This window comes from Argiope bruennichi, chromosome X2 (genome assembly GCF_947563725.1).
Source record: "Argiope bruennichi chromosome X2, qqArgBrue1.1, whole genome shotgun sequence".
NCBI lineage: Eukaryota > Metazoa > Arthropoda > Arachnida > Araneae > Araneidae > Argiope > Argiope bruennichi.
Window position 1 is genome coordinate 27,235,804 of NC_079163.1, and position 16,982 is coordinate 27,252,785.

At 28.9% G+C, this 16,982-nt stretch overlaps 1 protein-coding gene across 1 annotated transcript in view; it reads right to left on the minus strand.

Annotated features, from left to right (window-relative positions):
- The window catches only part of LOC129961096 (uncharacterized), a 191,047-nt gene that overhangs the window by 138,018 nt on the left and 36,047 nt on the right, over nt 1–16,982 (minus strand). Inside the window, exon 2 of the mRNA XM_056074918.1 lies at nt 9,871–9,971. The gene's annotated coding sequence lies outside the window, so the exon portion shown is untranslated. The remainder of the gene's footprint in view (nt 1–9,870; nt 9,972–16,982) is intronic.

Genomic DNA, 16,982 nt, shown 5'->3' on the forward strand with positions numbered 1-16,982 from the left:
CTTAAAAGATCCCTGTGTTTCCCTTACATGTGATCGACATGCGTCAGAAATCCCTATCAGAATCTTATTAATATATTGGCACTGTGAAGAAATATTTTCCCTATCAAAATCTAAGGTTATATAAGGCGAGGGATAATTTATTTCGGCCCTTCTTCCCCACTTCGGCTTTCGTACTGCGCTGCGGCGGACGTCTTGTCCGCGTCTCTGCTTGTAAATAATTATGCTTTCCCAATGGATATTAAAAAGAATTTAAAATTTTTAAAAGTCTCTTCTCTGTCTTCAAACTGCATCCTGCTTCACAACAAATAATGTTACATATATATATATATATATATATATATATATATATATATATATACACACATACAGAAAAAACGCAGAAATATAAGGTATCAAATGTATACTAAAAAAGGGACAAAATATTCAACATTTTGGATAAATTTTGCAATATTGATGTTATTTAATATTATTTTTACTAAAGTAACTGTATCTTACATAACGATGTGATAATGACAGTATATCCGAAAATTTATTCCTTCAAATTATTTAAATTACTATTTTTTTTTTTATTTTCTAAAATTGAGAAGTTGTGTTAATATATATAATTTCTCAATGAATTCAGGTTTTGGTAATATACTGAAATGAACAAACAACTAACAAATTTTTATGGTATGATTAGGGATTGCAATACCGGGATACCAAATACCGGTATTTTGAGCCATTTGTACAATTTTGTAATACCGGTATTCACAAGTTTAAATACCGATTTTTCGGTATTTACTAGAACTTTTTAAAATTGTCTCCACTATATGTTCAGGGATCGCCAACGTAGCAAAATAGTATACGTTTTTGTTTCTATGTCTCCCTAACGGGCAAATTAATTAACTAATTAATGGCTTAATTAATTGCTTAAATCTAAATTAGCGAAACATGGATTATCCCTGAAAGAAGAAATTGTATCCATAATGACTGATGATGCAACAGTTATGAAAAAAAGTTGGAAAGTTGATTGGTGCAAATCAGCAATTGTGCTATGCTCATGAAATTCAGTTAGGAATAATAGATGTATTATACCAAAAAAATAAAGAACAGAAGAATCCAAATACTGTGGATATAGAAACTTCGGATTTCAACTTTGAAGAGAGTAAGAGTGAGAGTGATATTGACAATGAAGATAATAACAATGTAATTGTTGAAGAAGTTATTGCTAATGAGGATGAAATATTAACCCATCAAGAATTGCTTCCTATAATTTATAAAGTTCGAAAAATTGTTAAGATATTTAAACGTTCCTCTATAAAAGATGACATATTATTAAAATACATACTAACTGAAAATAAAACAGAATATATGTTAATATTAGATTTTAAAACACGTTGGCACCGTTTAGTCCTAACAGCACACATCACTATCTGAAGATTATATATTACATTCAGAAATCGCACAGAAGGCATATCGAAATAGAAAATGTCTTATGGTATTTACATAATTATAATGATTTTAAAAATGAAAATGAAAAAGAAGAAAAGAAAATAACCAATTCAAATCTGATTAAGTTTATAGTAAATTTTCTTAAAATTTTTTACCCACAAACCTATCCACATTCAAAAGAATTCGGTTCAGTTATCGAAGATTATGATGACACTAATGTCGATAGTGAAAAGGAATTGTCTCTTGAACAAAAATTAGAATTAGCGATAAATAAGAAAATTTCAACGAACCAAAATACAATACAGAAATCAGCTATATCCAAAACCATCCGATAAGAAATCGATTTATTTGAGGATGAGGGATTTAGAGGTAAATACTTGGAAAAAGTATATCGCGCATTGCTAACAGTACCACTAACTATCGTAGATGCCGAAAGAACGTTTTCGACAGCTAGTAATTTTTGCACAAAATTACTTTTCAGGCTTTATGACAGTACAATCGATGAATTATGTTTTTAAGATCACATTTCAAAAATTTGTATTAGTAAAACAGACTGAATAGTGATATTTATAATTTTTTGTGATTTAAATAAATAAGATGTTCCTTTACTTTTTTGTGATTCTTTATATACTGTTATAATTTATAAGTTACAAATTATTTTTTATGATATTTACACTTTCTAATAAAACTTGCAAATAAAACAAAGAAACACCTGTGTTTTCTTACTTTTTCTAAAATTTCTAATACCGGTATTAAAACCGGTATCCCGGTATTAAGATCTAAAAAATACCGAATAACGGTATTGTAATTTTGATTCGGTATTGTAATCCCTAGGTATGATGCATATGGAATGAGAATATCTTTTACGTTTTCCATTAGAAAGTTTCGTATTATAATTCAGTATTTTTTTTCAAAATTAGTGAATTTTGAAAAAAAAAAAAAAATTTGAACACAAAAATATTGTAGAGATGTGCAATAAATCATTAAATGAGGTCAGTTACTTTTGCTAAGTTTTATGCTTCAAGAATCTGAAGTAACTAAGCTGAATGCAACAAAACTGTAAACAATTTCTTTAAAGCTCAAGATTTAAAATTATCTTAAATTTAAATTTTCAAATAGTTGAAATTCACATAGCAATATTGCCCAATGAACACTGCGAGAAACTTTACTTCTCTTAACATTAAAATAAACCGACTTAATTAATTGATTAATTACACGGTTAAAGAAACTTAATAAGCAATTTTTGTTCAGAATGGTAAATCTCTGCATACATTATATCTCTTGTACCGTTTTAAATATTGCTTTAAAAATAATTCGGCTCTCTCGGAAAAAGTATCAAGTATCGATCTTTGACACTGGAGATTTAATAATCGATACAGCATGTGAACTTATGCACAGTAGCTGAATTCCATAAGTACTTATACTTCAACAGATGAATTCGAGATTTGAAAAGTGATGCAAAACAAATCTCCGCTCAGAGATTAATGTGGGAGAGAGGATTGCTGACAGTATGTCATGGATAGTTGAAAGACTAACGAATATCATTCCGATGTCAGTTACAATGTTTATGGATTTGAATGGTTGGAAACATAGATCTGTTTTGAAAGCAAGGATTACTTACTAAAATAATCAATGCCAGATGGTTGGATTTAATCTGTAATAGATTACTTAGTGCTTGGCAACAAATGGTAAAGCTAAAGAACAACTTAGACTAAGATATCCAAACACAGAAAGAGCATTATGTCCTGAAAAAGATGACTAAAGCTGGCTCTAAATCCTTTTTCCCATTTTTCTGGTGGCTTGGTAGAAAAAAAGTTTTAAAATTCTTTTAACTTATGAATGAAATGTTTAACTTAAAACATTTTAATTGATACACTATAATATGTATATATAAATTCGTACTGATATATATAAATTTGTATGGAAAATTATGAATAATTCAATCGTTTGACAAATTTATGATAAAAATGTCTGAGTTATGCATTTTTTTTTGCACCAATTAAAGTTTTGGGTACCAGCACTCAAAACCTCGCACACTCCAAAATTGCACAAATCTACATGTCGGAAGTTGGTATCCAACAGAAATGTAGAAAATATTTATAAGAAATGATACTTCGGATAAGCAGCTGTCGTAAAGTATGCAAGAAACTTTATGGTTATTGTATTGTATTATGTGTATTGACTTGACAGCTGCCGTATGAACCTGAAAAAAATTAAGCAGATTCATTTAAATTTTTATCCAATAAATTTTAAAAAGTAATAAATAAATTGTAAGTAAATAATTGTTAATAATAATAAAATTCTAAATAATTGTAAATTTTCTTTTAAAAATAGGAGCTATTTACATGTGTCTGTACAGATATGAGCTAGTTACATGTACAGATATATTATACACGTGTCTTTGAACATTTTCTACCCCTTATCTTCCATATAAAAGAATTTCGTTTCTTGGTTAGATGATAAATGAAAAAAAGCTTTTTAAAAATATTCATGGAGTAGTTAATATGAAAAACAAATGAATAAACTATATAAAATTAGAAATATTTTATTTTAAAACTACAGTTTAATTTTATCAAAATTGTAAAGTTAAATTTCAAAAATGAATGTTTATAACACGCGTTGCGGCTGGAATAACGAACGAGGAAAATTTGGAATGAAGCTCTTATTTTGATAAGCCTCCTAGTGCAGTAGAAGACTGAATAAAGTGAGGAATTTTTTTTTTGGACATTTCGAAATAATTGAAAAAATGTACTTGAAGACAGAAAAAAAAAAAAAAAAATCGACATTTTATCATGCAACTAAAGAAAAATGAAAAAGGGTGAATTATTCGAATTTGGCTACGTTTTTATTTTCACCACATTTCTTTATAAATATCGGTACTCGAATGTTAAAATAATATGAAGTACAACAAAAATAATGCTTATCGCCGTTTATAATAACAGCAATGTACAAAAAAGCAACAGCAACAAATCATGCCAAAACTTTTATGGAACAGAATAAGTAGGAATAATGTAACATGTTATTTTTATGTTTCAAATTCAAAACAGCATTGTGAAACAAGCTCGATATTTTAATATCAGCTATTAAGTTTCATATTAAAATTTCTTTTATCCGATTGGGATTTTATTTATGGATAAAGATTGTCCTGCTGAAGTTATCGGTTTGTTGATTTCAAAGAAATTTGATCGTTTTAATTTTTTAAAAAACTGATTATAGCTGAATTGACTACATGACTGTATTTTAAGAAACAATCTTTCTTCGATTTTACTCAAATATGTAGATATTTAACTGCCAAAATAAATATTTTCATATGTAGCCGAATAAAGTTTTGAAAATGAAAAATAAAAGAACAAAAACTACAATTCAGCTCAAGAACAAAAAGTGGAAGTATCATAGTTAAGACCAAAAGGGAATGAGTGCAAATAAACCTGTCGTTTTTTCTTGCTCACTGTAAATAAAATACTAAACAACTTAAAGTTAATTAACAAGCATATAAAGATATTATTTTATTTCTAATAAAACTGTCATCACAATTTCATCTTTCATTTAGTAGCAATTTAAGAATAGATTATTGAAATTTATAATGCATTCATATCTGGGGGAAAGCTGGAATTTTAAATACGTACGAAAGATTCTTGCGTAAATTGGATGAAATCCAAGTTTAGATAATCGTAATCATTTGGCAGCATCCGAGCAAGCAAGACAATATCTGGCAACGTTGTAACATTTGAACTTTTCCAGAGTTCAAGGCCGCCGTATTCATGTTTTGTAGTTAGATAGGGTGTATTTTTGAAATATTATACTTTTGTATCAGATTGGGAATGTTTGACCTGCTCAGCTAATTACAAAACAAATTTTGCGAAGGTCAATTGATCGGAAGTTAGGAATCGCATTACGCTTTGACTAAAAATTGTCCACTGCGATTTAGATGCTTTATTTCTAATGAAATATTTAGTTTTTCCTGAAGATTTAAGTTGCTCTAAATACTACTTTTCTTCTTTATTTTTAGATATAAGTCCAGGCACTTCTTCAGTGCAATATCATTCTAATAAATAATGATTTTATGAATATTTAGTCATCTATTTTGAAAACTAGTGACCGTTGCAATTAATTCGGAGTAAAAATTTGGAACATTTAAAAACATTTGGAAAATTAAACTGAAAGTCAGAGGTGCCAGTCTTATTGTGCCATTCTACAAAGTATTTGTAGAATGGCACAATAAGTGTATTTCACCTGACAAATTTATGCAAATTAATTTATATTTCAATTCTTAATGAAAATTAATTATATAGTGACAAGGAAATTGTCACTCAGACGAAATACATATTATTGCAATGGTTTTGAAGCATTCTGTGGATTTTAAAAAAATGGATAAAGAGGAAAATAAAGCTGCGTTGCATCAAATATTTTATTAGTTTCTTTATGTTCCGTCGAAAAGGAATTTAAAAAATTTTGTCAGTATTTTGCAAACTAAGACATTTCTTCGAGTGATTCCTATCGCGGAGAAATATATTGAACTTTCTTCTTTTTATAGCTCTAGAAAAACCTGCATTTTAAATATTATTAAAATTAACGATGCAGAACTTCAGGGAATATCACTGAATACCATTTTCTGTAAACTGTTTTTTATAATTTAAAGAATCAAAAACAGGTTCAAAATCTTTATTGATAGACTGTAGAATGTCTATTGTGAAATATTTTGCTAGGGTTTGTTATAACATCATTATTCACACCTTTCCCATTCTTTTACAAATAGCAGGAGAGGGGGGGGGGATTTCTAGCCAAAACATCGCTTGCACGGAAATGATGATTGTATGTGTTTCTCACGGGAAGAACTTCCATAAGAAATAAATTCCCATAAATGATATAGAATAAACGTGTGAACGATGTATTTTGTAGTTTCCAAATTCTCGGGAACCAGAAACAAAACAAACAAATACAGCAGGATCATTAGCACAGGGTCTAGAAAATGAACTCGTATAATTGTATTAAGCATAGGAACGGTTTATAGTGCAACCCAATTAGAACTCATATAATGTGTCACAAAATTATAACTCGTATATTGTGATATGTTTTCGTAACCGTGAAACGCAATTCGAGCAACTAAAGCACGGTTTTTTTGTAGGGCAATTGATACGATTGTATCAAAATATCGTATGTGTAAAAAAAAAAAAAAAAAAAATTACATATTTAATGTAACAGCTGCAACTACCAACTACTAGCGCCTAAAACATATTTATAACTTGAATTCTAACAGCTGATCATATACAACGATTTGAGAGCATCTGTACTTTATCGGTACCAAGTGTTTTGCATCGAAGAAAATTTTTGATAAATGACATTTTGTGCAACAGTGACGATAGAAACAAAATAAAAATATCATAAGAAAAATATTTCAAAATCCTAAAATTATATATTTTAGTCGCAAAGCTGTAAAACGTGAAATGAAAATTGCAGATAGATTATTAAAAATTCGTGAGTGTTAGTACAATTCTGTACAATTATCTGCAATAGAAAAAAAAAGTTTGGGAGGCTTGATGTTATTATCACTGAAAAATAAAAAGCACTCATCGTCTACTTACTTATTGCGACATCCAATAATTTAATACACATTTACGTTCACTCTCGCGCAGTAGAAGTATTTCCTTCCGATAAAGATATCTATAATAGATTTCACCTTTTATTGATGAAATTTTTTATTTAAAATATAACGTGTATAACTATCACAGCTGATTCTCTGTAAGTGTTATGTGGTTCCTGTTCCTTCAAAAACTAGATAGATATGGAAAACACGACGAGAATTCAAATTAAGAAAATTCAAGCAGTTCTGAAATAATTTTGGACAAGGTGCTTAGACAAAGTTTTCCAAAATGGAAAACTGTCTTTCTTCCATTGATGCTAGAAGATTCTTTGTTCGCAATGCAAATTGTTATAGGCGATTCTCTAATAGATGGAAAGAACTGGCTATGCTATAGCAGTTTTCAAAATCAATACGACAGCGAGAAACAATGTTGATGACATTCATAATTTGTGCAGCAAATGTCACTAAATTTGGCCAAACGAATGGTAGTGCTTATATCTCTGAAATTTAGTAATGATTATAAAATTATTTTTAATTCTGATGTGCCTGTCTAACGTAGAACTAAATGTAAAATTTGAAACTACGTATCTGTTTTCGCAAGAATTCATGGGAGATAAATGTAAAATTCAGTGTTAGATAGTAGTTTATCAAGACAATGACAATAAGTAAAAATATATCATATATATATTTTTTTAATTTCAAAGACTGTAAAGCAAAATATTGATATCCGACAGCCATAATATACTTTTGGAAAATAAGTGTTTTACCCCCCCCCCCCCCCCCGCCTTCCAGCTTGTACAAGGTAAGGCTAAGGTCTGAGAAGTCAGGCCATTAAGGACGAGGACGTCAAGACAATGGACGTTGAAAGCAAAATATATCTTTTACTGAGATATTAATTTGAAACTTTCAAGGCAATTTAATTATATCAGTCTAATGATGTAAAAAATTTTCACCAAAATTCATTGGTTTATTATTGGTTTTTCAGTAAAAAATGAAAAAAAAAATGTTTTAAAATGTTATAAGATTTCAAATTGTTCCATGTGCATTAAAATAGAACATAAATCTATTTTTTCAGATTTTTTTAGATAGATACTTTAATATTACACAGTATTTTGATCGGTTCACTTTATTGAAACCGAAATTTTTACTTCAAAGCTTGAATTATTTGACATTTTTTGAAATTTTAAAAATAATTATTGAAGCAATATTGCTCGAGTTTCCCAATAAAAAAAATTCTAAGATTCATAAATGATCGGTTCGTGCAAAATCATATCATCATATGCTTATACAGCATAACAGAAAAGTTTCAGAATTGTAGCTGAAAATATGATACAAATAGAATATTTTAAAAATCCAACACTTGAAGAAAAATGAAATTGTATCATACTCCAGCTGTCTAAATGTAAAAAAAAAAAAAAAAAAAAAAAAAAAAAAATGTGGCTGTGGTATTCTAATATCAATAAAAAAAACTTAAAGATTGAGCAAACGAATAAAGATATCAAAATAATTCTTTTTGAAAAGATTACTCGCAATCTGACTATTCATAAAAGTTCAAAATAAAAAAAAATCACATTTTTAGGTGATTTTTCACATTTTCATCATTCTTTGTACCCTTAAGAACTTAGCGACAGGGACTACACCTTATCTTTTTCTCAGACAGGAATGTTTTGAAGGGGGAGGGGAAATTGCAGGGCCATCAAAAAGAAAAAATGTCTGAGGAGGAAAGAAAGAAATATAGCAGCTATTCCGAAAGTATAATGAAGTTGGATGCAATTTTTCAAATTATACGCTAGTCACCGAAAGCCCCGCCTCGGTGGGGTCCCCTTAGTATATCCCCTGCAGAGCCAGTGGAGCATGGAACAGGTTATGGCACCAAAACCAGTCCTCACTCTACCGCAATGGAGTCACGGAGATTTTAAGATTAACACACTCCCGTGGAAAAAAAAAAAAGGAAGGGGGGAGGGAAGAAAGAAAGAAAGAAAGAAAAGAAACTATAAATTCTAGAAAGAGGCCAGCATGAAAGGGACTAGCCAAAATTTTGACTGTTTGTTGAATTGTCTTCTTACGTAATGGAAAACAAAATGAAGTGATAATCGAGTGTTTGCAAATAATTTAAATAAAAATATGTATACTATTATATCAAAACGTCGTTTGTTAAATTTGCAAAACCATTTCATTTGACAAATTTAGCAACCTATTTCCGAAAAGGCTAGCTATATCTACTCTCAAATGTTACGCGTGAAACGTGATTGCTGTATGTCGTTCAGAAATACATTATGTTCCAAATGATCCTTATAGTAAAAATTGTGTATGTTTTGCTAGGTATAGATTTTAACATGACATTTTGATATAACAGAGACTATATTTTATCTTAATAATTTTGCTTTTCATGACTAATGTTAGGATTAACTATTATTTAGCCAGATTCAGGAGTTAGGAATTTATAATAAAGGGGAAGTTCTGGGACACAAATCGACGTTGCTAGCAATATTATGTATATAAAACTAAACGTGAACTAGTTGTCCAGATATATAAAGGTCTGGAATATGCGTTTCGGGATTTACCTGAAACCTAGACTTTCCTAATGTTATATCACTTTACTATGGACATATATTGACTTATAAATCATACATCACAGGTACTAAAATTACTGTTATTTCTGATATGATATAGATTTTTACATTCTTTATTGGTATGGAAAATTTAGTTTTTCTTTTGGAACACTATGACACTGAAAAGAAATTTCGTGTGCCAAACTGAGAAAATCTTTTGTATTCATTGCACGTTAAGATCCTTTAAAAGAAAGAAGCAAAAACAGGAATTCGGATAATCTAGTATGTATAACGACGATTTCTTACCTTTTCAGTCACACGATGAACAGTTCCGTCACTGCAATAGTTAATCTCTTTAACTATCTCCTTGGAAAGAATTTTAAGCCGCTGGTTGATATTGAACCCACCTAAAAAATAGAAGAGTTCAGAAATATAAAAATAAATTAGGATTTAAAAAATAATCTGAAATTTTTAAAAGGGGCAACAACGAATTAAATATCAGAAGTTTTTTTTTTTTTATTTATAGTAAAAGCAAACAAAAATGAGCTATGATATCGCTTAAATTATTGAAAAAAAAATTTAAACGTCACCTGAAATTTCAACTAAATATTTTTATTAGGATGCTTACATAGAGGATTCAATACAAGAAAATTATAGCAAGTGATCCTTATGTACGCACAACTTCTCCAGTACGGTCAATATCCGCTGTTGCTTGCTTGAAGGTTGTCAACAGCGGCCGATTTTCAATCAGATTGGTACTGTGATCCATTTGATTCATGATTATTATATAGCTTTATTTTGACAAAGATATGGCCATAAACGAATATCCCCACCCGGCAGACCATTTCAAGTAAGAGGGAAGGAAGTTATCTCATAAGAAATAGGATAGTCGGTTCGGAAATAATATATTAAGAGGTGAATTTTTTAATAGCCCCCCCTTTTACTATACAAGTCGCACTGGTAGAGCTATAAAGCCTGATGCGCACACACATCGGACTTTTTGTTGGACAAGTCAACAACGACAAAATGTTGCAGACGTGATTAGCGGCATGAACAAGCAACACAAGGACTATTTTAAGACGGCAATACAAGAATTATTTTGAGACGGACTAAATAATTTTTAACCATGACTGAATGAAGGGAATGGATCTGTGTCGTTGTTCTTCTCTCCAGGTTACCGCATTCACGCCAGCGGAACGATGTTGGCCACATGATATCAAATCCAGCGTGTACCATGCCCATGTATACGGCAGATTTTTTTAGTGTAATACTTGTGTCGAATATGGAACTCTCCGGTCCAGAAACCGAATGTACCTTACCATTATGCTACCACTGTACTTGAATATGCCACTGTATTTGAGTAGGTATAAATAGTTGTCAAATGCAGTCCCACGTAAACATCTATCTATAATATGCAAACGTATACTATTTATATACAATGTAAGATTGCATCACCCAAATCGAAATAAAAAATTGTTTCAATTAGTTTCTTGGCATATGAAATTAAAACAATACTTATATACATACCGATGAACAAGTGCGTACAGAAATTTGTGCTTTATTTATTTTTGAAAAATGTATCCATAAACTTTCAATCAGTTTCTTGAATTTTTATTCTCATTTATATGAAATTACTTGAGGGCCATCAAAAATTACAAAGCTGTGCAGTGTATACTAAACAAAGTAGAAGGAAACAATGGAAGTCCAAACATGAACCTCGAATGATTGTTCTACATTCAAAAGAATAAGTTGTCAATGTTCTCGAATATTTATCACATAAAATTTAAATTTCGTTCGTATTCAGTAGGTTATTTTTACACGACTTTCTGACGAATACTAGAACAATCTTTTCAAATGTCCCACGTGTGGTGTCACTTTCTTTAAACGTCATCTCCCGCATCGAGATGGAAACGTTCCAATCTTCACATTTCACTTCTCAAGTTAGAAAAGAGACAAAACTCATTAAGGATTTACGTTGATTGAACGCACATAGCACCTGGATCTGTTTTTAAGAGGTTTTAAAATGACTGTATTCGCTAAATCAAATAAACAAATATTAGATATGATTTAGTAGAGCTCATGGATCTATTTTCAAAGATTTCAAAATGCTTGTTGTATTCGGTAAAAAAAAAAAAAAAGATTAAACATGAATGCGCTAATATTTTCGAAAGATTTCAAAATGCTTGAATTCGATAAAACCGAAAAATAGTAAACTTATGTTTAAATATATAGCATAAAACTCAGTGAAATATATATATATATATATTAGTGAAAGCTGCGAATATTAAATATAAAACTAAGAATTTTTGTCTAAATAACCGGTAAAGGTATTTTTGTAAATAGAATACGTTTGTGAAAATCCATAATATAGCTTCGAAAAATAAAATTCCGTTTCATAGATTATAAGATTAAAAAAAATAATAAATTAATCCAAAACACGTTTGAATATTCTGTACTTAAAAAATTGCTATTTCATCTAACAATAGTTTTAGTATTTCAATAACTAAATCTAAAATCTTTTAGTAGTTTTGAGCAGATTTTTTCCCATATGAACTTAATGTGTAGAAATTTCGGAACAATGAAATAATAATGAAATGGATTTCACTCAATTTCACTGGGTTTGAATTAAAAAGGATCTATTTTTGGAAAGCGAATTTTAATGTTGAATACTTTTATAAACCGCCAAAGTGACTGAAATTATTATGAAAAAGCGGTATGTAATTATATAAAGGTTCACTTTATTGGTTACGCTTTATGTTGTTGCTTAATAATGTAATTCTAAAAGCGATTTAGCATATCTTTGTAAAAATTTAAGAATCAATTAAACAGTAAGTTTGGATTTTTCAAAATATGTCTCAAACAATCCTATTTTCAAACATTTTTATATAATTTGATTTGCTTCATGTTTGTAATGATAGAATTTTGCAACTGATTTTTCTCTTCTTTTTTAATCTACTGGAATTTTGAAATTTTGTACACTTGCATGTGACGATTTTAATAATTTTAGAACATAAGTATAATTTAATCGATTAATTTGAACAATTTTGCTTCCATATGGATGCTACTGTTAGACTGTGAGATTAAGAAATCTTAACTTCAAGGTCTTGTGACATTTATATTAATTAATTTTAAATAAAAATTGAAAAATAGAAAATAAATTAATAAAAAATTTATGCTTAAAAAACAGATTTTTAAGAAGCTGTTTTTTTATCCATTTCTTTTACCTATAAAGGAATAGCACAAAGTAAAAAATAAAATAAATTTATTTCAGGATACAGTCACAAAAACAAGTTTTTTTTGAAAAAAGCGTCTTTCGAACTTTTTTAACAGATAAATAGCATATGATTTCCTTGATATAACTAATGTGAATGGCTGAATGTTAAAAAAAATTACTAATCAAATATTTTGGTTAAATTTCCTAATGTATCTTATTTTTCATTGCAATTTAAAAAGTAATTTATTTTCATCTGAATTTTTTCTTTTTTTTTCTGATTTTTTTTTCTTTAGATACTAGATATTACAAAATTTTATACTTAAATATTTATCTCATTTTGTTTGCATTGTTTCTCTAAAATGGTGTTCTTTTATTTACTGGAAAAACGCACGTATTTAATAATGTCAATTTCATTGAATGTAGCATTATTAAATGAATGCATTTAGTAATGAATCAGCATTGAATGTAGCATTATTGAATGCGTGTGTTTAATAATGAATCAGCATTGAATGTAGCATTATTAATGCATGCCAATTCATTGAATGTATCATTATTGAATCTATGCGTTAACTTATTTAATGTACCATAATTAAGCCCATGCGTTAATTCATTGAATGCAGCATTATTAAATTCATCTTTTTCAATAGATTTCAAAACGAAAAGGAAATTTCTATAGTTCCCTATTTATTACGTTTGGTTATGCATATTAACTTTAGGTAAAGTATATCCATGTTAATTTTTTTTTCAAACGTCTATATTTAGAGATTAGTACTTAACTTCTTTAACTATGAGTCTATAACTCCAAATATTTGTTGTTTAATCTAAATATATCAATTCGGGGGACTCTAACTTATAATACTTACTTCGGGCAATACTTCCTTTTCTACAATTACTCAATATTTCTTGGAAAAAAAAATTGAGAAATAAATGTGGTAAATGTGTCAATACAAAAGCGAAACTGTTGGAAAATGGCAAAAAACAAACAAACAAAAAGAAACTTGCTTAATCCTTTTGTAGAAAACATCGTACTAGTCATCTCTTTATATGCAGTTTTTAACAACTTGGTTATCTGGTACCTCCCACTTTTACCACATTAAAATGTCAAATTATCAATAATTTGTAATGTGAAGAACGATGTATAACGAAGAATTTTTTGGCACTTAGACCGCTTACTATTTTTATTTTTCTACTAGAAAAATCATCTTAATATAGCATATAATTGCATAAAGTTATTCTTATTCATTTGTCATTTAATAACCTTTTTATTACGGCTTTTTTGCCTATTTACCTTCTAACACTTATTTCATCCTTGGATTGTGGCAAAATAGTTCATAAAATGAAATCACTCATTCATTTAGAATGAAAAAAAAAACGCCAGCAGGATAATTAAAGAAACCGTATTAAGCCAGTAGGATAATTAAAGAAACCGTATTAAGCCAGCAGGATAATTAAAGAAACCATATTAAGCCAGTATAATAATTAAAGTAGCCGTATTAAGCCAGTTTTTAAAACAGCACTCTCTGTATTCGAAATTTTTTTTTTTTTATAATAGCTAGAAAAAATTCAAGTGCGATGCGAAGTTTTAAGTCTTCTTTGTACAAAACACGTTGAAAACAGATCTGGTAAGTGCAGACGTCTCTCCTAAATTTGAAACTAATAATAGAAATGTATGCGTCATTCCGAGGGATGACCCCAAACTAGTATATATTGTATCGGATCTATTATCAGACATGACGTTTATCAAACTATTTTCAAAATGGACGGAAGTTATGATCGAAACGTTCTGCGATGGAATTCTACCTCCGTTTCATTTCACAGACGAACAAATACCATTCAATCACTGCACAGATTTGACAATGGTTAAATAGTTTTCATCTTGAAAATAAGAATTAAATAACAAGGGAAAAAGAGTAAAAAAAATAGTTATAAATTTAAAATTGTATATAAAAAGAAGAAAGAGAGAAAGAAAGAGAAAGAAGGTGGGGATGAGAAGAAAGAAAGATAGAAATGGAAAAGAATTATCAGGAAAGAAACATCTCTGAGGTCAATGGTACCTTTTGAAGTGAAAAATATTGTTCATCTTTTTGAAATAGAAAAATATAAAATATAATTATTATAAAAAAGATTTTTAACACGATCAATTGCTTTTGATTTATGAACAAAAGAAAGGAAAAAACGGTGTTTATATATATATATATATATATATATATATATATATATATATATAATAATTAAACAATTATTATATAAATATAATGTCATTGAATAAAGTCGTCATGACGCAAAATGTCAAAATGTTGCACTTTTTCCATGACGAGTATACTCATCAAAAATAGTTAATATATGCTGCAACAAAAATATGTGGTTAAAGTAATGAGCTAAGTCAACCAAAGCGTTATAAAAACTACGTGACTTTCATATTTAGAAAAAAGAAGTTTCATGGAGTATAATTTCACAGGTATTTTGCACATGCGCATTACGTGTTAGCTAAAGAAAACAAAGGGTGTTTCGCTTGTTATGACATAACTGTCTCACAAAATAAAATTTTTAGAAACACCTTTTTCTAGTTAATTTTTATGGGATTTTTGAAACCAAAACTGTGAAAAATCAAAGATCTATTGAAGAAGTACCCTAAAATAAGCGAAATTAAAAAGTTCGTTTGTATTTTTAGGTTTAAAAATTAGTAAAAAGCTAGCTACACAAGTACTTAATTATTCAACCTCTAAAGAAAACTACGTCCAATACATTTTTACTATTAACAAAGCTTATCTTGTGCATAGTTTTTCATTAGGTACAGGCTGATCAGGATCCCTTATAAATTTTTAAAAATTATACAATATGATTTTAAAAATTTAGGAAAATCTGATTAGCATAAAATGTAATTACATAGTTAGTAAAATATAATTCAATAAAATATTAGTTTCACATAAAAATAAATTAAGATTCTAAAGAAAATCTGTCTGTTAATTTTTCTATTACATTTTTTTTTTAAATCAGTGTCTGAAGACTTTTTCCCTGAATAGGAACCGTATATCCTTTTTTTCATATTTACAATTCTGAAAAAAATTCATTCACTTTTTTTAAAATTAATTTTGAATGTTTTATTATTATTATTATTATTATTTTCGTATTTATCAGCATTTTTTCTAAAACGAATTCTAACTTTTTTTACTTTTTATATTAAGTTTCAATAACATCTGTTGAAAATATAAATGCTTCGTATTAAACCAGTTTATTATTATTTTTTTAATTCTCAGCTTCGATGCTGAGATTCTGTCTCTAGGGCAAATTGAATTTTTTGATGTTTAACAGGAAGCTACATATTTTTTAAGTGCGTGATTTTGATTCTAAAGGAATTTATTCTACTTCAATGAATATTTCAATTCGACGTACATTATTTTTAAGAAGAAGGAATCTTGATTTTTTTTGTGGTGAGAATTTTAACGGAAATAAAATTTTTACTAAGAAATTTACTACTTTACTTTTGATTATTATTAGAAGGCAAGTGTTTTAATCTTTATTTTCAAAGGATTTAAATTCAATTCAAGTAGCTATTTTTATTTTTATTGCTCATTTTAGTTTTCAAATAAATCTCTCACATATCTCTGTTACCAAAAAAAAAAAAAAAAAAAAAAAAAAAAAAAAAACCGGTAGACTCTTTCACTTAGCAGAAAAAAATGATTAAAATTTTAAGGGAACAAGTAGGAAGAATGCTACACATCCAGTTGAGTAGAGGAAAAGTATGTAAGCAAAAGTGATATAACATACATCTAAAATAAAACTGATGTTAACGACTGCGGAAAAATGAATACTCCATCGCTTTAGCCCTCAGATTTATATGCATAACAGGTTTCCTTGGCGGAGTACTTTAATAACCTAGTTACTTTTTCGATGGAAACGTTCAAGTAGATGATGCTTCGACTTCTAAAATGGAGCCTTCCTTCCTTTAAACATCAAATGAGATTATTTACTAAACATTGTATCAGGAAAACGATTTCGTAGCGTTTGAAACCCAAGGCGTCCCAGCTAAATGCTTCGGCGTCAGTTGCTGTCCACCAAGAGATCGGTCCGTCATGATCAATGGGGTCGGTGGCGAAATCGGAACACACTTTGCTTCGCTTTTTGTTTACAGGAAAAGCGGGAGCAACAACAAAAAGAAACTAAAAGTAATGATGCCATTCATCAGAAGGATAAGAACAGGTTT